The sequence below is a fragment of the Malaya genurostris genome, chromosome 2 (genome assembly GCF_030247185.1).
Source record: "Malaya genurostris strain Urasoe2022 chromosome 2, Malgen_1.1, whole genome shotgun sequence".
Lineage (NCBI taxonomy): Eukaryota > Metazoa > Arthropoda > Insecta > Diptera > Culicidae > Malaya > Malaya genurostris.
This window is the reverse complement of record NC_080571.1, coordinates 264,337,824-264,363,217: the sequence shown is the minus strand read 5'-3', so window position 1 is coordinate 264,363,217 and position 25,394 is coordinate 264,337,824. Positions and strand designations below refer to the sequence as shown.

Sequence of the window (25,394 nt, the reverse complement as noted above, 5' to 3'; positions counted from 1 at the left end):
AGCCACCAACAACAATGAAGCATCTCCTTCAACGAATCCATCATCATCCCCTATAGAACAAAGTACACCAGCTGCAGTTAACAACTTACCCTCTAACCAACCAGCAATTGCAACCAATGTACAACAAGGTACATCTACAGCAACTAGCAACGAAAAGAAGACGGAAATCGACAACAATACCATCGATGCGGCAATGGATGACGAGACGAACCACGAACGAAGTGCCCCTCAATCCTCGCAGGATGGAAATGAAAGCTCTCTTCCCCTAGAAAAAGGGTGGCAACGAGATCCAACTCAAAAAAAAAATTATTTCAAAATTCGGCGCAATCGGCCACGTAAAGCTTATACGCAAATAGGCTTGAATAAAAATATGTTTTAAATAAAAAAAAAATATTCAAAATGAAATATTATTTCACGGGATTTTGCTCTTCTCATATGGAAAGATTATACAATCACTGTGAAAACCGATGTACGCAAAATGTCTCTGTGTATGTAACATTTTTTGTGCACCGATTTTCAAAACCTTAGATTCAAATAAAAGGTCTTATGGTCAAAGCTTTAAAATTTCATCCGGTTACTTTCGATTCCGAAATTACAGGAAGAAGAGTGTTGAAGCAGCGAATCAAAAGACGTAAAAAATGTCTAAACTGGACTCAAACCTATTCTGATCGTTAGACATTGTTAGTAGACGGCCTATCAAATTAACTTCGGCTATCCTGGTTCCCGAAGCACCGAAAATAGTGTTCAGATTCGCCAAATTGAAACCCAGCCTATTTTCACTTTGACCGGTTTTCATTAACTTGGGTGCAAGTAGAAGGTCTTTGGTTCCATCTTAAATTCACGAATTTCATCTTTATCCGAATTCCCGTTCCGACGCTACTGGGTTAAGCGTTAAAAATGTTATACCAACACCTAAGGCGATGAAGTAAAAGAGGGACAAATTCAAAATTTTTCCATTCTGTAGGTCATTTTTGTTGTTGGTCATACGAACCAACTTCGGCTACTCTGGTAACCGGAATTCAGTATCAGAAGTAATGGAAATAGTAATTGAAAACTGCAAAAAGGATCTCACGCACTTTTCTTCAAGATGGTCAATTCTATTTTCACAAACTTTAGATTTAAGGGAAAAGTCTTAAGGCTTCATACGGAATCCCTGATTTTGTTGTGGATACTACTTCCGATTCCGGAAGTATAAGGTGTTTTAATTTGTGAATTTTTCTAAATAACGTTCGAACAAACTTTCCTTTTTCTATTCAATGAACAGTTGTTTTTAGAATTCCACAGTAATGTTGATGATGGTATGAGTAATATGAGAAAGGCATCATTACACCACTAGGTGGATTAACACAGGGTTTTCAATTACAAAACAGTGGCTTTAAGCTGATTTTATAAAAAATATGAAATATATGGTGGTTATATGTGTAGAAAATAAATCGCACATATTATTTGCCTTCATGTTACGAAATTTTGAGTTGTTTTGAGTTTTTTCTTACATATTTGTTTAAACACGATAAATTAAAACTAAGTAAACCGCATTCAACCTGAAATTGGATAAATGTATGCTCTTCTCATATGGAAATGTGTATGTAACATTTTTGTCGTGAATACGACTTACTTTACTATGGGGTGCCTTTTCAAAATTTACCCTCTGAGAGAGTGATAAGTTTCTGATCGTGAATATCTCTTGTTGTATCTAACGAATCAACATAAGTTTTGCTACATGCCATCGTAAATATGATCACAGTTTTATGATAAAATTTTCAGTGATGTGACATAATCTGAAATAATTCAAAATTAAACTTTTCTGAAATGTTTGGTATAAACGAGTATCAAAGAGGATAATTCATAAGGCGCGATTGCCTTTCTCGTATTTTTAAAGCTCATAGCTCAGTGATCTGTGAAAGGATTTATATAATCTAACTACCAATAGAATCGAAATTTTTCAACTTAAACGTGTATAGCGAAAGCATCGAAGTATTTCAATAGTACACTATTGAAAACCCTGTTTCATGTCAACACCAGCCAATCAGAACGCGTTCTGAGGAAGAGAACAAAATATCTGCTGCTGTTCAACAAATCGTTCGAGAAAATGATCGGAACAGTGTTCAATATCGTAGTTAGTTCCACAATTTGGTGCTTCTGAATGGCCTTTGGCAGGAATGAATCCCGTACAGTATCCGGATAGTTTCTTTCAATAAAATGCAAATCCGAAATGAAAAAATCGACATTAAAATTCTGTATGCGGTTATGTTTATAGCCGTTAGGACCGTCCATTAGTGAAAAAGTTACAAACGAAATCAGGTAAAAACAAGCCTCTCAACAAAAATAGGATCAGTTTGGATTCTATCGCCACTGCGAGCAGATCTATTTTGTGTAATTTGCAAAGCTAGTTTCGCTTCCGACAAGAGCGATTACGTCACAGCTGCCAGTCATTTGTTTGCATTGGCGAAAAAGCAACGGTGGAGAACATTACACAAAATCAGCCGTTCTAATGGCTCTAAAAATTTTCTAAGGAACTATTAGGATTTGTTGTTTGCAAATCGAAGGGAAACTTTTCGCTGTGTGGAATTCAGAGTAATCGAGATCAAGTGAAGCCTTCTTTGTTTTTGCGAAAAATGTGGAAAAGGGGAATGCTTGCATCATACAATTGATCAACTAATTGATATTCGGAAGTGTTAAGGAACATGTCAGTTGTTTTCGTATTCACGACATCCAGTTATGTCTCTGACATTACCCACCCGCCTCTTTTTGCACCGATTTTCAAAACCTTAGATTCAAATAAAAGGTTTTAAGAAGTCATACGAAATTTCAAATTCATATGACTTCCGGTAGTGTAAAAACTTGAATTTCTGATTACTTTGCTTCAAATTAAAGGTTTTATGGTCAAAGCTTTAAAATTTCGTCCGGCTACAACTTTCGATTCCGAAATTACAGGAAGAAGAGTGTTGAAAATTTTATAACGTCATCTTATATTTGAGAAATAACATACACGAAAAGATGATTTCCCACAACCATTCATAAAAAATAAGAGCATAGAATTTGTTTGGATGTAAATTTGAATTGAATCATCAGGGATACAAGTTTCTCTCAAAATATCTTTAACTAAGATGTCTCACCCATGATAAGATTGGGCACAAATCAAAAGACAGAATTTGCCGTATCGAAAAGTTCACCGCACGAACAAAGGCCTGTAGCGGAGAGCATAATCGAAAATTGCACTTCGATTACTCAAAGATTTGAATTGTATATGTGAAGGAGCTCTTCCAACGGATGCTCTCGGCTTAATAGTGTTATCTAACTTCCCTTTTCGTCATCGATATATGCTTTGATTCCATTCCTGACATATACTTGAGTACAAAACCCTTTCCATATAAGCGCTGGATTTACCGATTTTCCAATCCTTTTGAAATCTCTCCATTTCTCGTACCCAAGAATCCGTTGTTGTTGTTGAGGGGGATGTTAATCTGAGATGCTAAGGTTGTTTCTATCGGAAGTAATACTGCTAATGCTGCTACCATAGATATTCTAAGATCATTCTGCCGCAAACTGTGCCAAGTTCATTCATCGGGAAATGGAATCTTATTTTACGAAAGGGGCCTGTAGTTAAAATTAAATTGAGAAATATAGATTAAATTTTTGGGTATTGCATAAATGTATTTTGATTAGTTATGTGGGATATGAACAAACTACTTCGAAATGGTTTGCAAGATTTTATTTACAAATAAACTCGCTTTTGCTATACCGGTTTTCGATTTTGGGTTCTAGAATCCCCGGAAGTAGTGGGACAAAAGACTTCGCAATGGAACTTATTCATTTCTTGAAGAGGGCTGGATCCACTTTCACTAAACTAAATTCAAGGCCCTTGCAGTGCGTTTGAGTGCTATTGAATAGCAGCATACTTTTGGAAAGCCATTGCACTTTATTAGAAAGGAGGATCTCGGAAAATTGAAACTCAATTTCTTTCAAGAAGGCGCGATGCCTTTCGATATTTCTACCGGAAATAACGACGCGGTTCGATGAAAAGCGAGTACACGTGGTTGAGAGATAGAAGTGGTGTCTAATCCTCGTTAATCGATTTAGATCGATTTTCAAGGACTTTTCGTTAAAACATACACTGAAGTCTTTTTTTTGCGAATTCACGTACCGCATAAAAAAAACCGCATAAAAAAAACCGCATAAAAAAAACCGCATAACTCTGAAAATTCGCATAAAAAAAAACCGCATAACTGTGAAACTTCGCATAAAAAAAACCGCATAACTCTGAAAATTTGCATAAAAAAAGTCGCGTGACAAAAACCGCATAAAAAAGACCTCAGTGTACTATATATGCGTATAAAACAAAAGAGCCACAACTTCACATCCAAGGAGCCGTATGTTGCCGACCCCTGGTATAGTTTATTGAAATACTAAAAAAATTATCGTGCCGTGTGAGACGGACCAAAAAATACGAACGCAAGCGCATTTCGGAAGCGTGTTTGGTCACGTTTATGTTGGTGGTCTTTTGGCTATTACACGCCAGAGAGATAGAGGAAGTGTTCGACAATAGATGGAAGCCAGCACGAATGCTCCAAAGTGACCTAGAGAAGGTCTATGTAAAGATCATAGCGGTGGTTTTCTGGGATTGTCAAGGTATGCTGTAAAAAAAGGAAGTATTACTGCTTTTTATTTTGTTTTGTATTTAGCTCTTTCGAACTCTTATACGTTTCCAAAACTGACACATCAATGAAATCTGTTTTAATCCACCTAGTGGTGAAATAATGCCTTTCTCACATAACTTATATTTTCATGAATATCACTGCTTGATTTTTCAAAAAAAAAAACTTTTCTTTGAATCATGATCAAGAAGAAGAAAGTTTATTTGGGTATAAACTAGCATAACCTAGCATAACCTAGCATAACTGTTCACAAATAGTTTTGTGCCAATTTAGAAGAAATTTCGAATATTTGTATTGTTGCTCAACTTAACGGCTTGAAATTTCACACACTTCACTTTGTTGCTCTGGAACCGGATGTAGGAGTTAAAAATAATAATAGTTAAGAAAAGCTCCAAAAATGGAACTCATTTCGATTTCTTAGCAACGGTTAAACCGATTTTCACAAACCATGATTCAAATTAAAGCTCTTAGTGCTTATTTCATCCATATCCGACTTCCGGTGAAATTATAGGGCAATGAGTATTAAAAGCTTTGAACTGTCAGACAAAATGATGCAATATCGGTACTCATCGGTATGTGCTGGTACGGAAGTAGAAAACGCCACCGCCTAGCGCACAGCGTGCTTTGTTCAATTTGGTATAGCGTGCAGGGATTTCATATTGAAATCTATATAAACCTGACATAACTGTTTAAAAATTGAAATGGTGATGGTAGTTAATAGCAATGAGAGTTTTTGATTTTATTAACGTTTGAACAAAAAATCATGACAGAATCTTCTAGTGATGTTTTTGAAAACATAATTAATATGAGAAAGGCATAATTACACCACTAGGTGGCTTAAAACATGTTTTTGAGTTTTCGATCACTATTTCCGGTACTTTCGGGATTGGGATATTCTGTGAAATTTTCAGAATGATTCATTGAGTTTAGCGGTCGTGTTGTATTTTTTCTGACTGAAGAACTGCTGAAAATTGGAACGCTCGGAAATGCATACCTCTACTTGTTCACCGAATATCTCGGCTTTGAAGGCTTGTATCATAAATCTACCGTGACAAAGTCTAGATAGTTTAATTTAGATGCGATTAGTACATAAAAACATATTTGTTATCGCGATAAAAATAAAGTCTTGTATTTTTCTGTGAAACAAAGTCAGTTTCAATGCATCCACCATTTTTTTTCTCGCTTTGGTTTCCTAATAGTATTCTGAAAAAGGAGAGAGAAATAAAATTGGCTCGACAAGGCTGCCAAACACAAACTTCTCATCAAAATAATAAAATGTATGCCGGCAAACCGGTACAGTTTGCTCATATACAAGAGAGTACAAGTGAAATACGATGCGCAAAGGGAGTTGAGTGAGCCATGTGGTCGATTTAAAACTCAACACGTGGACCCCCTGTCCTCAGCCCTTAAGCGGTCGCTGAGAAAATCGAATGAACTCCCTAACCGGAAGCTCGACCCGGATAAAATTCAATAGCATGCATGCCCCAAAGGCTAAGAGATCTTCCATTTGAATCTTAGCTGGTGAAAATCAGGCAAAAATCTTCATCATGGGTGAGTGAATCCAAAAGATGCAAAAATCGCTTCAATAAGTTGGTTAAAGCCGAGTATAAATAAACGACAAAAAAACATTTTATTCACTTCCAAGAAGGTTATATTTCACCCCACAAAGTAAGATCAATTCAATTGCTCAATTTCATTTCAGCACATTTCACTTATAGATCATCAATCCAGTCAAGGTTAAATTGAGACCAGTCTAATTAGCACAATCAGTTAAGCCGATTTCTGACGCATCTGCTTTACAAATTTAACAAATAAAGCATCATCCAGTGAAAAAGTGACGGAAGAAATTTGAGAACTGTGCTCAAATTTTGCTACGAGTAATGCTCAACCTCGGAGCAAAGACACCCTATAAAGAGGGGTGGCTACACATTGTAACATTAGCATGTTCTCTCGGTTATAAATGGTACTATACTCAAACACGTATTTATGATTTATGAATTCAAGTTATTTTACTTAAAATTAGAATGAAAAAAAGGTCCACAATGAGGCGCTGTACTAACCAATTCAAAGGAGTTGTAAGTCCTTTCGTTGTTTTGTCTTTGATTCAAGTGAAATTCATGGCACACTGAGCAACTCTCGCTCGACGCACGGATTGGTGCACAAAGAAGAAAAAATAACAGAAAAATCGTAATCCACTGATAGTAATCTTTAATTATTGCATTTTATACATTTTGAGCATCTTTTCCATTTCCCGACCGTCTCAACGTTTTTTTCTTTCTTTAGTTTGCCTTACAACGACGAAGATGATGACGACGACGACGATGAGAACGGCAATGATGATGTTGGTAATGAAAATGGCACAATGGAGGATAGAGCACTGATGGGACGCGATATCTTTCCACTCTAGTTAACACTTCGTGACTGCTTCAGGCGATGGAAAAAAGGGCCCATGAAATAGTGGGTTTTGTAGCAGTGCAACAGTTTGAGATCTTTTTTTAGGTCATTTCGAATGTAGCTAAGGTGAACGTCTAGATTAGCCGGGGATTCAGAATTATGGAAAAGGGGTCGCAGGGTTCAGCTGATTGGGCAGCATAATATTTATGAAACAATCTGCCCTGGCACAAAAACAGCGCTTTCATGTCGGATGGAAAACAAGAAATTGATGATCAAAGCGCAACAAAGTTTTAAGAAATAACCCGCCTGTGTTCAGTTACGATCAAGCTTAATTATCAAAGTTAATTATTTTGCGACTTTCAAGGAAGTGAAACGCTTCAACGCATTTAAACTTTGTGCACTTTACGCTGCACACTTTCCGCACTGGAAGCAAACGATCATTAGACGTAAGAGTGTCAACTCAAACAATTTTAAACTTGACTATCAACATCTAGAAAAGTTAGCAACTTCCTTCGCGGAATCAGTGATGCAGGACCCCGCCACGTCAAGGCGTGCCCAACAATTTATGGCATAGTCTTCCTATGGCGTTGAATTATCATCACTTGCGGACATCCGCGGGTAGTACGTGATTGAACTCAGGGACGTATTCAGGGGGTTCGTGTCACGTGCTGCTAAAAATTAATTCAGGCCAGAAAAATGCTTCTCTCAGTAACGACTCGCATCCTTAGCTGCTGGTTTCAATTTTCCTAATAGTGGGTTGATAGTACGTTTTGGCAACGCAATTTTCGTAGCCCTGAATAGTTTGGCCAGCCCTGAGGGAGGTATCTAGTAGTCGATAGTCGAACTATTTCGCTGCACTGTCACAGACAAAGAGACGTTTTCAGTTTCGAAAGTTGCGTCTCATTGGTTTGACGTCTGTATATTTTCAAGCTTGAATCTATTTCATACTCTTGTTGTGAATTGTTGTATTGCAGTGACAAAAAATTAATAAGAGATCTTTATCATTGTAAATTCTTGATGATAGAAATTTTCAAACGAAGCGTTTACCGGTAATTTTCAAGGGTAGTGCAACTTAAGACACGGCTTCCTAGCCGGAATCTTGTGTCTAATGGTCTGTGCGTTGGACCGGGGCCAAACTTTTAATCTGAAGTGACTAAAGAACTTTCAGCGCTTGCACGGCTTCGGTCAGGTGGAACGTGGCATCGCTAGGAACACAAACTATTATTAAGCCATAAAGCATAATGGAAGTTTTCGTTCGTGTTAGGATTCAAATTTTCCTAGACGTCCGCGGTAGTGATATATTTATGCATAACAGCGTGCGGGATTATCACAGAGAAGTAGACAATATTTTCGGACGCGGCTTTCGGTGCGAATCACTAAAGTTCACTTGCTAATAAAATTCATGTAAAAAAATGTTCTAATCCAAAATTATATTACTTCTGTGATCATAATACGACAGACACTTGAGGTCTCGTTCACTTTCCTACAGTGGTTAGGCGAAGTTTTACCTTCATTATGGCTCAGTATTTTCCATTGCAAAGTTGCAGCGGGATCACTAGACTTAGCTTTTTAAGTATTAGAAAAACATTATTGTTTTTATACCAATCGGGAAACTCGTGTGGGACAGGAAGCGTTTTTGAACACATGCATCCTTGCAGTTTTCTTTCTGCTCGTTAATTTTGGGATGTTTCTCTCTCTGGATGGTTTCAAGAAAAATTTCCGCAGACTTACCGATTAAGTTCAATCTGAACTTTATATTTTCAGTCCGTTACTTTTTATTACTTCCGGAAAGGTTTGTTTGACGCTCACTCAGGACTGATTCCTTCTTTGCTTTCACGGGATCTATTGTCTTGCGTTTCCTGCCGGTACATTTCTTCCAATTGCACTATGTGATGTTCATTGAATATTTTTTTCATATAATTTATTTATACCCGGCTTTAACCTAGTTGCCCAGGCCTACAAAATGGAACTATATGAAGCTTAGACATTTTTATGTTTCATTATCCTGGTGTCGGATTCCGATAAAATTCAACCTTATTCAATAGGATAATGGGACAGTTGTTTGAATCAAAGTTCGACCCGTTCAGTCATAGTTAGTTTGTTTGGTTATAGCCAATAAGACCTGCATGCTAAAAGAATTCACAAAATAAAAAAAAAAACAAATATTCGGAAATAAACTAATCGAGCGAAATTCTGCGTATATATATATATACATATATATATATATATATATATATATATATATATATATATATATATATATATATATATATATATATATATATATATATATATATATATATATATATATATATATATATATATATATATATATATATATATATATATATATATATATATATATATATATATATATATATATATATATACAAGGTGAGATGAAAAAACTGCAACCAACTACAGACTGCTGTCATTTCTAAACCGCTCGTCCCACAGCTGTCAGATTTATTCTAGTGACAGCTCATTATATTATTTACAAGCGCACAAAAGCATTTTGGTGGGAATTTTTCAGAAAAAAAGTTATTTGTGATGGAATTCAAGTGTGATAGTGTGATTGCTTTGCATTTGGCTGGAAAACCACAAGTGGCTATCGTTAGAGCCCTCCAGCATTTAAAAGTGAATAAATCTTTTGTGTCTCGTACCATCGCTCGTTATCGTGATACTGGTAGCGTAGCCCGACGTCAAGGAAGTGGACGAAAAAAAACAGCAACATCGGCAGAAATGGTTCGAAAAGTGAAGAAGCGAATTGAACGAAATCCGCGTCGCAGTGGCCGAAAAATGGCTCGTGAGCTGAACATATCGCAATATGCCATTCGGCAAATATTGAAAAATGAGCTTGGACTAAAGCCATTGAAGTTCCAAAAAGTGCAAGATCTTACTGATGCGCAAAAAAAAGTTAGACTCGAAAAAGCTAAAGAGTTGCTTCGCTTGGCCGAAAGTGGTGAACTGCCGAATTTGGTTTTCTCCGATGAGAAACCATTCGTTATCCAGCAGTTTGTAAACAAACAAAATGATCGTGTTTACTTGCCAGAGAGGTCAGCTGAAAATTTGCAACTTCGGTTGGCCACCAGAACTCAAAAGCCGGCCATGGTGATGGTGTGGGCCGCCATAACAGCCGATGGTCGCTCGCCGCTCGTATTCATCGACCGTGGGGTCAAAATAAATGCGCAAATCTATCGCGAAAATATTTTGGAGGGAGTTCTGAAGCCCTGGGCACGCAAACATTTCGGCCGCAGACCTTGGACATTCCAACAGGACTCAGCACCATCGCACTCAGCACGCGCCACCCAAGAATGGTTAAGAAATGAGGTTCCTCGCTTCATTTCCACCGCACAATGGCCACCAAAATCTCCGGATGCCAATCCGTTGGACTATTGTGCCTGGGGTATTTTGGAAAGCAAGGTTGGCACTAAAAAATACCAAAGTGTCGATCATCTCAAGCAAGCGCTTCGCCGAGAATGGGACAAAATACCGCAGAGCCACTTTCGGGCAGCGTGTGATGGTTTCATTGGCCGTTTGAAGGCCATAGTTCGTGCCAAAGGTGGCCAATTCGAACAAATCTAAACCGATTCTCAAATTTGATGTTATTTCCGACATTTTTTGCTTTCATTCAATAAAATTTAAAAAAAAAATGAAAAAATTATGGCGTTTTACTTTGTTGCAGTTTTTTCATCTCACCTTGTATATATATATATATATATATATATATATATATATATATATATATATATATATATATATATATATATATATATATATATATATATATATATATATATATATATATATATATATATATATATATATATATATATATATATGTGAAATTCAAGCTAAACAGAGTATTATTTCTGAATCAGTTGCAAAAAAACTTACTTTGTTATTGGGGTATGATTTGTCTCAACCTCAGCACCGTATCCAACAAAAATCATACACCGACAACAGACGCACGAATGTCTGTGACGTGATTCTGTTTTCTTCAACACGTTTGAAAGCTGCCGTGCCGATCAGTGCTGTAAAACTTCATTCAATTCAATTGAAACTGAATGTGGAACACATTGACGATCTCTCTAATGCAGTAAACTTCACTCTCTGACACACACAATGTTTGCTGACGGCCCGAACGGGCAGCATTCAGTCATCACTCGTTTCTCTTCAATCGAGGCTTAGTTTAACCACCGTCAGTTGATCTCTTGAAGTAACAAAATATCTCTTTCAATAGTGTGAGAGCGGCCTTCAAATGAGGTTCATGTAAACATTCGAATTGGTTCAAGATAATAGATGAAAGACAAACCAGATAGCTGAAATATCAATCACAGAATACACATAAATTAATTGTTTCCTCCTTAAGATTTCATTTTTAACACTTTACTCCATTTATAATTCTATTCGATCGAAATTGCTTACTACCAAGAGCGAAGACTATGAAGCAGCTAGACTACTTGGCACTTGAAACTGAGCAAGCAAAACTTCGAATGACTAGGTACGATTATTCAACTGACGATGAATGCTGGGAGCTTCACTTGGAATTGGCAGCATAAGTCAAATGAATTAGAAGGGATATGCTGACGGTCAGTGGCCATAAATTTCATTTTCATCTAATATTATTCGATCGAAAATGAAATTTTACCGCACTGGTGCCGATCGACTTGTTTGTGTTTTCAAAATTGAGCTGCAGTGTTGATTTTCGTTTTCTTTTCCGTTTGTATGAAATCAACCACACACTGCGTGCTTCGTTTGTAGAGGTGGTGTTGTGTTTTTTTTCTTCTACCGGTACGGGTGCGCTTTATAAGAGGGCATAAGATTGTAAAAATCGATCAAGCATAAGATTGTAAAAATCGGTCAAGCCATCGCTGAGAAAAGTGAGCCGGAAGTGATATGATCAACAACGTTGCTTTTTGTGGTCGTTAGGACCGTTCATTTTGATTATGTATGGGGATAGATCGGGTCATCTCAGAACCAACAAATCGGGTATTCTTAGAACCAGAAATATGCATTTTTGGCGTAATTTAAGAATTTGCTTTATTTTGCCGGCTAAAATTGTCGTAATTTATAACTTAACTAAAAATTTCTATCTTTTTTTCTTTCCCCATACAATTGAAGATACTTGAAAAGCTCTTCTAAGTTTGGTTTATTTTTCCAATCTGAACCAAAAACAATAACATTACCCTAAAACGTTGCAAAATAATTATAATAACCCTGATATTATTTTTATATTTTAGCGTTTATTAACAAACAGCTGTTATTAATTCAATAAACATGAACTTAACGAGGAACTTCTCGCCGATGATAACGCAAATAGGTGAATAATTTGTTACGGATTATTTAAGGTAATTTTGAATTTGTTGTTGATTTTTTTTCGAGTACTTCGCATAGTTCATATAAAGTTAACGGATCACCCCTCCCAAATAAGCTTGAAAACAAATCGAAACCCAGTGGATAGTTTGTTGTTAGTTAGTTGCGGTAATTTTGAGTTTTAATTTTGAAATTCAAAATTACCGGTAGTAAGTAGCAAACCTATTAGAAACAAACTATTCACTGGGTTTCGATTTGTTTGCTAGCTCATTTCGAAAGAGTGCTTCGTTAACTTCATATGAAATTGGCGAAATACTCAAAGAAATAAAAAATGAATTGAGCAACAAATTCAAAATTACCGTAACTAATTAGCAACTAATAAGCAACAAATTATTCATTGGGTTTCGATTTGTTTTCAATTTAGAAGAGGTGCTTCATTAATTTGTTATAAACTTATGGAAGTATAACTAATTAGCTACAAAATGATTCACCTATTTGCGTTATCATCGGGAAGAGGTGCCTCGCTAAGTTCATGTTCATATTTATTCAATGTAAACTGTAGATCACACTGTTGTTGCTTTGTTTGTATTAAGTTTGGATCCACATTTACGAATATTCGTCAATCAATAACATTATCAAAGCGGAAAAAGTTACAGTGAAATAGCTGTGATCAGTTCAAATAGTGTGGCTTGGTACTACTCCGAAAATAGACAGAGATATTATGAGAAAGGTGAAGCAAAAGCGAAGATTATATGCGCTCAAATTGACTAGAGATGAGCACGGTATCAAAGCTACCACAAACAGAACGAAATCGGTTATACGATCATGATTCAAAGGGAAGAGTTATGCTTAAGAAGTCATGGCTGTCAGCAAAGCATTAGAAAGTGTTGAAATGGACTCAAGATAATGTATTGCACGTAGGGTTGTCAATTTGAACAACAATATTTTTTTTCCACATTCCAAATAGTGATTATAGCGACGATGAGCTGTTTAAATTCCAGCTGGCTGATTACACTGGACTATTGAAATTAAACCCAATAAAAGCCATTTTGCATAAATTTGATTTATAGAAGCAACACGAACGCAGCATTTTGCATGTCTCGAACAAACAGCAGGCACAGCGTTTTAATTGGCATAGCGATAGCCTGCGCTCCTATTACTTCTGCGTATGATATTCAAGCTACATAGGATAATACTTTTAATCAGCAGCATAACATGCTTTGTGATTGGTTCTCAATGATGTTTTTATTATTTCGCAACTTTTATTGCTTTGCTTCCAGAATTGTAACGGTGAATTTATACAAAAGATGGACTTATTGGCGACAAATATTTGCTACCACACAATTAAATCACGCGGAACAAATGGAAGTAAAAATAAATAGCAACATACAGAATGTCGGTTATTACATTTTGGATTTGCATATTTCAGTGAAAGAAACTATCAAAATGCTGAACGGGATTCATTTCTGGTATTCTGGATATTAAAAATTGTTCGAAGCATTTTTTCTCGAACGCGAAGCAGTCAAATGCTGGCTTTATTCGCACTTGTTTGGTGCGATTTTCGCACTGTGAGAAGTGCACATAGCTTATCAAATTATTCTACATTTGCACTAAACTTATGATTTTTATCTCCCAGTTCTCTTTATTGTTCCTTAGATAACATTTGAAGCCATAAGAAGGGCCTGAATTTGCATAATGTTCCCCATCGTTGTATTTTGCTCTAATGCAAACGATCAGCAGCAGGATGGCGCAAGCGCTCTTGTTTGAAACGAAACTGCCTCTGCCAGTATCCCGCAATTAATTCAATATTGAACTGAATTTTTGGCACTGAAACTGAGCTTTGGACCTAAACCAACCGGAATGACGCACTTGCTTTACTTGCTGCTCAGCCAACTGGACAGGCTATAATGAACGAAATATATTAAGTGTTAACCTTTTATACCCATTCCAGGTACTAGCAAGGTGTTATGAGTTTTTTTCTTTGATACTCGTTGATATCAAACATTTTAGTAAACTTTATTTTTGAATTATTTGTGATAATGTCATACAACTAATAATGCTACAGTACATAGATGATCATATTTCCGATGACATGTAGTGAAAATCATGTTGATACGTTGGATACAACAAGAGATATTCATTATCAAAAGCTTATCACTCTCTCTCTTATGAGGTAGAGGTAAATAATGCGTCCTATAGTAAAGTAAGTGGTTTTCGCGACAAAAAGAGCCGAATTAAAATAACAAGTTCATTGCACAGTGCCCAGGCTACATAAAACAAACATTCAGCAGCTTTGCATTCGACAAAAACTTAACAGCAAAGTGTCAAACATCGGAGAAATAATGTTTCAATATTATCGTTGACATAACAAACTTTTTTTTCGGACCTCCAAAGCCTCAAACGGTTTTTTTCTTGGTCTTCGCTTAGGTTCTAAGAAGTAATACCGCAGGAAAAATAGTTTAACAATTGTGGAATATTGCTGTTAAAACCAATACAAAAACTCGAAGCGAATGTGCCTATTTTCATCTTACCATTAGAGTCATAATAATAATAAAAATAATTTTCATCTATTAATAATGCAATATATAATAAAACACATATTTTGCAATATATTTTGATAAAAATTGCAATGTAAGATGGGCTGTAACTTGTAAGTTATTTTACACCTTCTCATTCTGCTACTAACACATAATGCGACAGCACCCAATCGTCGCCGTTCTAAATGTCAACATACACACTAAGATTCGATTCCGTTGTTCGGTAATTTTTTCGACGAAAACTTTCGGTAATCAATAGCGATTACAGATATTTCGGTACATGAACTTTATTTTACAAAAATAATGCAAATTTTTACCGGACGATTAGTTTTACGCAAGTTTTTATTACAGAATTCTGTAAATAGTTATACAATTCATACGGTAAATCTGAATAGTCGCCGAGTACGGTAAAAACCATACCTTCCGTATGGTAAAATAATCTTCCAATAACCGAACTTCTGTAAATACTGATTGTCGTGAAAACTAACTGTCAAACAGTTATTAAAATTTTCAGTAAGTGTCTTTTTATTAACCAAACGAAAAATATCTTGAGAGGTTCGTCGAATGGAATGAGGTACAAGTGCACAAGAATTCAACCAAAATTAAACAAACACAAAAAATTACCGAGCCATTCGTTAGATCCATTTGGTTTACAGTTTACGGTAGTTGTTTGACAATGCAGCAATAACCGAACGATCGATATTCAATTCAAATACCGAACGTTCAGCTGTTGAAAATTCGGTAAAAAATTACCGAGATCTGCGAAATTTTCTAAGTGTGTAGACACGTAGGAAGGCATGAGATAGGAGCTTGTGACGACTCAGTTATCTCGCCTTCAGAAGACCTATTATATATCAATTTATCGATGAAAAAACGATGGTTGGAAATCAACTGAAATTCCAACAAATCTCTCAATTTGAATCACAGTATGCTACGAAGCTTGTGCAACTTTGCGCAATATTTTCATTCTAGAAATTTAAACGCTAATATTATCCCTCAAAACATTGAAACTGTCAATAGCCAATCTACCAACAACCATCGAGCGAACCACGAAACGGATTTGTTTCCATTAGCCACTGGCGTAAACATCAACTAAATCGGACAGCACTTGGCATATCATTCAATCAATAGTGTATTTGAAATCCGGTGAAAACCACGACGGAGTGGAACTCCGCGTCACGTGTGTTATCACAAAACAATGACATCGACCAGTCTCTCGTTAAACAGATCGACGTGGTGACAAAGTTTTACCAATCAATTACATTGGGCATTACTCGGTATGCAATTATTGTCAGGTTGTGGTCGGCGATGGTGGGGGGGTAAACTATCCGCAATTGAAGTGCAAACAAATAGCGACAGTTGTGTGTGTCGAGATATGGGACTACATTTATCTGGATGGTCTAATGCGCTTAAATGGTGCGAATAAGTGGAAATCAAACATGAAAATTAAATTTCCACCATCAGGTAGAACTGTGTGTACTGCTTAAATTAATCCAACACGACGAGATTTAGTAGGTATGGTGACTACGGGATCGATAAATTAAAGCGTATCTCTATTCCACTCAGAAGATATATAGAGAGAGAAGGACAGTTCTCATTTTGCGAGAGTTATTCGAAGTCTGTGGTACTCAATCCAATCAATTAGAAGACAAGATGCTCATTAATTATCTGCTTTATTGGACATTGTGTTCTTGTTTTCGTATTGTCTTGATCGAATCGAAAGAGCTCTCCAAAAACACTCAGTTGGCCTTTTCCAGTGCAGTAAGTACCATACAAATCGATTCGATAAATTCAACTTTAATGTTTTTCTTTCTCAAACTAGATATGTGTTTTTTTCTGGATATGTTTTATAACCCAATCAGCAAAAGACAAATCAGTTCAGGGAACATGTGCCACTGAATAGTCTACAAGCAAGAATTAAAACAAACATATTCTCTTATCGTCTATAATTCAACAGTTGATTCCCGTCCCGTTCACCCTTGTCTAACCCAACAACCAACAAACTATTGCTATATGGTGGCAGCTTATGTTTATGGTTGTTCTTTTTTTTCTTTCTTTTATTGTAACGGAACGCATTTGTTGCTTTCAGTTATTTTAGCCCCGACCTTGCTTCGTCTCCGTGTAGGAATTCTCTCGTTTCGTTGCTCCCAGCCGCCTCGTCATACGTATTCATAAGCGAACTGAGCTACTTCTTTGCTACACGCCTTCCTTCAGTGCTCGGTTGCATACATAAAGTTATACTTTTTATGTGCTACGTTGACTCTGTTCCCTGCCATTCTCGTATTTCTTCATTCAATTGCCAAACAATTTTGGCATGATTGCGAGCACTGATTCGACCTTATTAAAACTTTCCGCTGGATATTCGAAATTAACTTTCGCAGCAGACGGTGCTTTCGCGGAGGAAAAGCCCTTGCATAGTTTTTAATCGCTTAATTAGTGTTATCCATGCGAATCGGAACGGCAAGCGAAAAGTTTTCTACGCTAAAGATGGTGGTGACAATGAGGACATTGCTCTGATTGTGGTTCTTTGAAGTTTTCGGGAACAATGCTTAAAAATACGAGTTGCGTTGGTGACTACACGAACTTTAGTATCTTGTTAAATTTTTTCGTTGTGTATTGCCGACAAAGGCGCACAGATAACCGGCTTTAATATCGCAACGAATTTCACCTTTTAACATTGTGAAAAGGTCTTTCTGGTGAATGCCATTTTTCTGAAAGCCATTTCATCGAAAGAAGGTGATTTCATTGAATCGTTTTGCTAGTCGTTTGGTGGTGGTGCCTTATAAGCGAGGTATTTTGTCTTTGGTCTTTGGCCTATGAGGTATCACAATAAATATATATTTTCGACGTGTCTGTTTTTGTCTGTCTCATATATGGCATTTTTGCTTGAAGTAAAACTCAACCCAGTTTCGGCCCCAAACTGCTGTCAAATGTATTGGAAATGGCTTGAAAATTTGACAGGTAAAAATTGGCCCTGAGTGCAGAGTGTCATATAGGGGAGACCGGGGCTAGTTGGCCGAGTTTCGCTTTCGGAATTTCTGTACTCTTTCTGGTTAGACTTTTTGATAAACGCTTTGGTGTGATTTTTTTTCATTCCTGTATGAAAATCCGGAAAATAGTTATTAACAATGAAATGCGGAGAAAAAAAAACGGCCAACCAACCCCAGAGCCGGGGTAGGTTGGCCGAGTTATAAAAAGTATGTGAAACACATCAATTGTATCAATAAACGTTTTCGTGAAAAAACTCCCCTTCTTGGTTTTTGAGTCTTCTTGGTTTTTGAGAATAGTTAATATTTTGGAATTAGTTTCGGTAGCATTAGTGAACTATTTCAGTTTCCCTTCTACCTTTTCATCCACCAGCGTTCGCGCTTACGCTTGGTTTCATTTTTTTACTCCTCCAATGCTGCTTTTATTAGAGAGTTGTTAAAATTTTGGATTGATTCGGGATTCACGACCTTGACGCTCCTCCGAATCAGTCTTGGGGAGATGTCTGTTATTTTCAGGATGGCTTACATCTGCAGCAGATTCTATACTGATGGACGAGTTCTGTTCGGGCTTGGGTCAATCTGCGAGAAATCCTGTCAGGAACTCTAAATGCTAAAAGTTTGGATGGCATTTGATTCATACAAAATTGAAATCATATTTTCTATCGACAATTTCCAACTTGTAATAATTCTAATCACTTATTTTTATTTGTCAATGATTTTTATTTAATTCCATTACTTATTTCTCCTGTATATTTTTCTAAAAACCATCAATATAAACATACAATCTATTTCCGTCCAAAAAAAGGATAACATTTCACGAATATCCAAGTGCACTTCACTCTAAGCTAAAATCACAACTCGTCCAACTAACCCCGCACAAAACTCGCCAACCTGCCCAATGAATGTTTTCGAGAGCAATCACGATTACCAAAAATAAAAGTAAGGTTATACTGAAATCCAACATGACATTTTGTAAAGTTTTGAATACCCGTTCCAATGGTACCACGTTTTTGGAAATCGAATATAAATTGATCCGCGTCACAAGTATTACTTTACAAAAACAGAAATTTACTCACCAGTGCCGAAAAAAGACAGCACAGAAACACCTAAAATTACGTCGGTACGTGGGTGACCTAATGCTCCATCAAAATTACTATAGACGTCGCCACTGCGCATAATAGCATTTTCAGAAAAGCTACTCTGCTAACTAGTCCCGGTCTCCCCTATCATTCGAGTCATTTTGTTAAGTTGAGTAATGTCTGTGTATGTATGTGCCAAATAATGTCGCTTACTTTTCTCAAAGATGGCTGAACCAATTTATGTACGTTCTCGAATTACAGGTTTTTTGATGTGGAACACATCTTTATTTTCTATATAGGGGTGCAAATTAGAAATTCAAGGGTAATTACAAGTAGAAATGTGGTCAGGTTTTGATCACTTACAGCTAAGTCAGTTTAGTTTCAATCAGCAATATTATTTCATCAATTGATTGAAAATATTTCTATGTATTGATTTGAATGTTCAGAGCCATGTATTTTTAATTGTATACCATTGAAATGTAGATTATTCGTGCCACTGTTCTATTTTGTCTGCTAAAAATCTCCGGCATATCGGATTTCCCTGCCATAGACGACGGTTTTGAAGGAGTAAGCGATATATCAATGGAAAAGCATCGCTCTGATTGGACAATCGATGCAAAAGCGAAGCTGTTGGAAGCACGCGAATCTATAAATATAAGCGAAATTATAGCTAACGTTTCAGTCCTATGTGTAGCATGGTAGAGGTACGTTGTTGCTAGACAGCAAGACACAAAGTGCCATGAAACGCTTTGAAGCTTTAATTGGTATGCTCTGATATTGTGTCATACGAGTTCGGCTGAAATTCCATGTAATGTCGTTTTTGCCTGCGAAATTTGCAACTACCCCAGTGTAAATTTTGAGTGCTTAAGAATAATTTCTAATTTATATAAGATATGAACTCGATTAATAATAAGAAAAAGTTTATCTTCAAATCTTCCTTGCTTCAGAAAAAAGAAAAAGCTTCAAATCTTCCTTGCAAGTGTATGAGTAATGTCCACAACGTGTGCGTAAAAACAATTTCCGGCGCTTCTTTTCCTGATTTTAATCAATAAATTTTCCATAGGTTTGAAAAAATATGCCAATAAGCTCATTCTGCTTAAAATTGCAATTCAAGACAAGCGAAAATCTTAGTCCAGAACTCTTCCGTTTTACTTAAAACTGCTGGAGAAAAAATAATTTCAGTTTCAGTTTACTTACACTAAAACACATTTGATTAGCAGCAAACACATCCCTATATGGATTTCCTCTTGCAGAAATTATTGTGATATAAAGATTTACGTACATTCTATAAGTAAACCCGTGAAATGGGAACCTTTAATTTAACACGCGAAAGGCAATGGATATGGAATGTTGTCGTAAAACTTTTTATTTTTCCGAAAAACTGCTTTTGTAACAGAAAATATTTAGCTTAGATTATTTTGTGTAGCGCAATCTAATACAAATGCATTGAAGCAGTGTTGCTAACTTTTTTTATTAGGGAATTAAAATTTTCATTCAAAAAAGGTAAGCAATTTTCTATAAAACGTTGCTGAAAAAGTGATCAAAACTGTTATATCATCCAAAAAGTCAGGCTTAACATTCATTTGAGAATAAAAGCAAAGTCTTGGTATTACATTCCTGTAGTGGAATTTGACCTTCTGTTTCAACAGACTTCGCAGCCGATTCAGAGTGTACAAAACCATTGCATGGTTGTTGCTACGATCCTACTGACACTACGAATCCTTCCAGGTCGAGACTCGAACATACGACAACTGGTTTGTAAGACCAGTGCCCTATACATTGAACCGCCAACCCGGGCCAGTCATTTGAGAATAAATCATTGTCAGATTGTATGAAACTCAATCGTGCAAACCACTTTGATAAACTGGTTGCACTTCATAAATGAATACATAGATCTATAACAAACGTACCAAATAAAATGTACGTAATACACAAATTACCAACACAAGTCAACTTGGTCTACTCTTTATCCTTAACGCAATAAAAATAACGGCGTGCATACAAAGCTCGAATACAAGGTTGGTGAAAAGAAACTTAAATATCGAAATCCGTATCGCAAGCACGTACAAAGTTATAATTGCATACATTTGGGATATTGATGTAAATTCGTCGGCTATGAAACAAATCAAAATCAAGACAAACGATCAGTTCGCTCGTACATCTCAACCAAGTCAGTCGATAAACCAAAACCGCTTACGTTCGGGACAGAAAAAATCAATATATAATATACCTTCTTATGTGACATTCGGTCAGGATACAACAATACCATGCAAATCACTTGTTGTTACCTATGACAATCAGATGGTCAGATGGTTACCTATGACATGTCAATATTGCCAAAAAGCTGTTCATTACGGCAAGCCATGTGATAAACCGGACAAGGAGACAACTATACCAAAGGACAATGGTGCTTCCTTCACACCAACCCCAAGCAACCCCAGTACACCTGTGACAGTCACCAACAACAGTGAAGCATCCGCTTCAACGAAACCATTCAACGTATCCCCTATAGAACAAAGTACATCAGCTGCAATTAACAGCTTACCATCTAACCAATCAGCAACTGGAAACATTGTACAACAAGGCGCATCTACAGCAACTAGCAACGAAATCAACAACAATACCACGGCAATGGATGACGAGACGAACCACGAACAAACTGCCTCTCAATCCTCGCAGGAGGAAAATGGAAGCTCCTCTCCCCTTAGAAAAAGGGTGACAACGAGATCCAATACAAAAAATTTTTTATCTAAAAACTCAGCTAAATCGGCCACGTAAAGCTTGTACGCAAATAGGCCTGAATAAAATATCTTTTAAATAAAGACAAACGATGTTCGGTGTTAGTTCCTAATCAAGATCAATCTAAGCAGACTCTCGTGCAATTGCGGATTGAAAAGTGTGACGATTGATTGAGCTGTTTGTTGTAGATCATCGGAAATTTTGGTTTCGTTGTTCCACATCAATGGCTGCGAACAAACCAATGGGGCTGATCCTTGCACCTAAACGTGGCTCAAATCTGTTTCAATTTGTAGTTTATGTTAGTTGCTGTCCAAACGAATCGATTATGTCTATACCGGAACTTTTTCAAGTATATCCTAGTTGGCTGAACCAGTTTTCACAAACTTTCACTCAAAAGGAAAAAAAAATATTGTGATCCCAGCAACTGCTTTTGAAATTTATTCGAATCCGCCTTTTGGTTCCGAAACTACAGATTGAAGCGTGTTTAAAATTGCAAAACGTCGTTCAGAGCGACGCGACAAAAAAGAAACAGAAAAACTCTTAAATTTGAATCGAAACTTTTAAATCCAATTTTTTTTTCAAATTGAAATGGTTTTTTGTAGATTCCTGTAATAATATTCATGTGAATATGAGTAATCTGAGAAAGACATCATTACTCCACGAGGTGGATTAAAAAAATTTATTAAAATTTTAGTTGGCTTGACGTAAAGTCATCATAACAAAGTTCAGCTTTGCAATGACTGAGTAGAAACATATATTGAAGAAGCCAAACTAATGAGAAACTAACAGAAAAGATGATTTTTTGGAAAAAGATACGCTGAGCGGCAGAGTTTCGACGTTCCTGCCTCTAATCGTATCGTATCAGTCTCGTTGAAGATCAAATGGCTGTAATTTCTGGTTTCAGAGATTTAATGGTATAAGTGACATAACCAACAAAACACGCTTCTTCTCTCCGATTAATTTTTCGAAGATGCCTGATTTTTTTTTATTTAGCTCGAATTTGCATCAGAAGTTTATCATTTTTACTCTAGCCTTACTTTTGCAAAAATACTATGAAAATTTTCAATAATATATGTTTCAGAAATGTTGAGTCGTTGAGTTTTAGGTAAATATAAGGACTGTGTAAAAAACTGTAATATGGCTGAAATTTTTTTGTTTGATTTGATTTTGAACAAATAAAATTAAAATATGTCAAAAAAGGGATTTTTTATTTTTTCATATTTGTTGATACATTGTAGCTGTAAATCAAACTAAAACTCTATCAAATTTATAGAATTTTGTTTTGTTTCGATTATAGAGGTTTTAACCTTAAGGTCATTCGCCTCTTCGGACCAGAAAAACTTTCTGACCCTATGTGCGGGGTTGGGAATCGAACCCAGGTGGGCTGCGTGAAAGGCATCGACTTACCCATAACGCTACACCCGTCCCCAAATTTATAGAATGGAGAAATAATATTTGAAAAAGGTGAATATTTTCAAACTAATGTAAATTTTTGAAAATCATGAAACATTTTTTAATTTATTTTTCAACAAAATTTTATGAACGATTTTCGGATGGTTATTTGAGTTTATTAAAAAGAGTTTTTTTTCCGAAAGAATTTTTTTTAAAGTTCTCGAAAAACGTTCGAAAGTCGCATTTATTAAAGAGTTCTTACTGTTTAATAATACTTTTTTTTATGATAAAATTTTTATTCTAGACTTTTTGCGTAAAAGCTTTACGGGGCCGATTGGCTTACATTTTTTTTATTTAAATTTTTTTTGCTATTGGATCTCGTTGTCACACTTTTTCTAGGGGAAGATGAGTTTCCATTTCCATCCAACGAGGATCGGGGGCCACTTCGTCCGCGGCTTATCTCATCATCCATTGCTTCATCGTCGGTGTTGTGTGTGATTTCCGTTTTTTTTCGTTTCCATTGTTGATCGTAGTCTTGGGCTCGTTGAGAGTTGCTGTAGATTGGTTGGTTGGAGGGTAAGTTGTTAACTGCAGCTGGTGTACTTTGTTCTATAGGGGATACTGATGGTTTCGTTGAAGGGGATGCTTCATTGTTGTTGGTGACTATCACAGGTGTACTGGGGTTGCTTGGGGTTGGTGTAAAGGAAGCACCGTTGTCCTTTGGTATAGTTGTCTCCTTGTCCGGTTTATCACATGGCTTACCGTAGTGAACAGCTTTTTGGCAATATTGACATGTGGCCATCTGATTGTCATAGGTAACAAGTGATTTACACGGTATTCATGTATCCAGACCGAATGTCACATAAGAAGGTATAGGCCTCCTCAAGCGCATGCGTAACAAACGCACGCCATTTAGAATACCGGGGAAAAAATTCTTCCACTTTTCTTTTTCGATAGAGAGAATCTCTCCGTATTGGGACATAGTTGCGCGAATATAAGAATCGTTGACGCTTGAGGGAAGATCATGCACACGCACTTCTATAGCACTATCTTCCATATATACTGGAATGTTGTACTTGATATTTTCATGCACCACATAGTGCACATTATTATTGTCTTTAGCAAATTGAATTGCATCCAACTCTTTATAGAACTGGATATAAACAACATTATTGGTTTTATTGCATTGAAGTAAATGCACACGTTTAATGTCAAGTTCTCGTATCGAAGGTCGAATTTTGCACTGTCTGAAGTCAACAATAATTGTATTCTTTCGTACCGGCGGTAGCTTTTGTTCGTTTGGTTCACTCATTTTCGAGGTCTATTGTTCACTACACAATACTGTACTTGGTTTCTTCTGTCCCCAACGTAAGCGGTTTTGTTTGTCGACTGACTTGGTTGAGATGTAAACCCGAACTGTGTTCAATGACTTGATATTTATTAAATATGTGTGGCAGATGTCATACCAACTACAGAAGGGCTAAACAGTTCATTCCAAAGAACCGGTCAGAACTTAACAGTTCTACCGGAAGAACTAGTTCTCCTGAACCGTTCTTTCGTTCGTCAGAAATGTTGAATGTTTCTGCCAAAACCGTACGAAAGCGAATAATTATACTTTTTTGGTCGAAAACTCTTCAATGGAAATGCAGTAATTTTCTTGCATGTATTTAAAGCTGCAATCGTTTACTTTTGGGGAATTTTTCAGAAGTCTTTCTTATAGAATTCAATCACTTTTTATTCTTTGAAAAGATTAGAGAACTATTGTTTTTTTAACAAAGATCTGTAGTTAACTCATTTTTTCAAAAGAATTAGTTTTTTTCTACCGTTCACAAACGGATTGCCCATTTCTAATACCAACAAAACAAAAACAAAACGGCACATCAAATTCACATCGAATGTTCATTATCTACACATTCGTATCTACAACGCTAACTTCACTACCAGTCACCCAGCAGTTTCTCGTTTGGACTGTCTCTTTCACTACTCTACAATCATCGTTTGCTAAGCCTAAGAATATGTGTGAATTTGATTAAGCCATTGTCGAATAAATCAGTCTTTGTAGTTTGAATTAAAGTCATTCATCAAGGCAACCAAAGTTATCCATCAGGGTAATTTTCTTTTTAGTATCAGCTGGTACTGATTCCATATTTTCATGTCAGTTAGTATTTATTGAGCAGCTTTATGATATATTTGTCGATATTTACTTACTATACGAATTCCTTTTTATTTGGCGGTACAAATATTCTCCGTCAAGTCTCGCTAGCAGTTCAATATAAACTACCGGCGAATTGATGA

General features: G+C 36.4%; 1 protein-coding gene across 7 annotated transcripts in view; it reads left to right on the top strand.

Annotated features, from left to right (window-relative positions):
• LOC131429807 (protein amalgam) overlaps positions 1-25,394 on the top strand; it is a 274,623-nt gene that overhangs the window by 55,662 nt on the left and 193,567 nt on the right. For 2 of the 7 annotated variants that reach the window (XM_058594188.1, XM_058594186.1), the window contains exon 2: positions 23,005-23,171. The exons of the other annotated variants lie outside the window; for them this stretch is intronic. The gene's annotated coding sequence lies outside the window, so the exon portion shown is untranslated. The remainder of the gene's footprint in view (positions 1-23,004; positions 23,172-25,394) is intronic. 7 annotated transcript variants of the gene reach the window in all.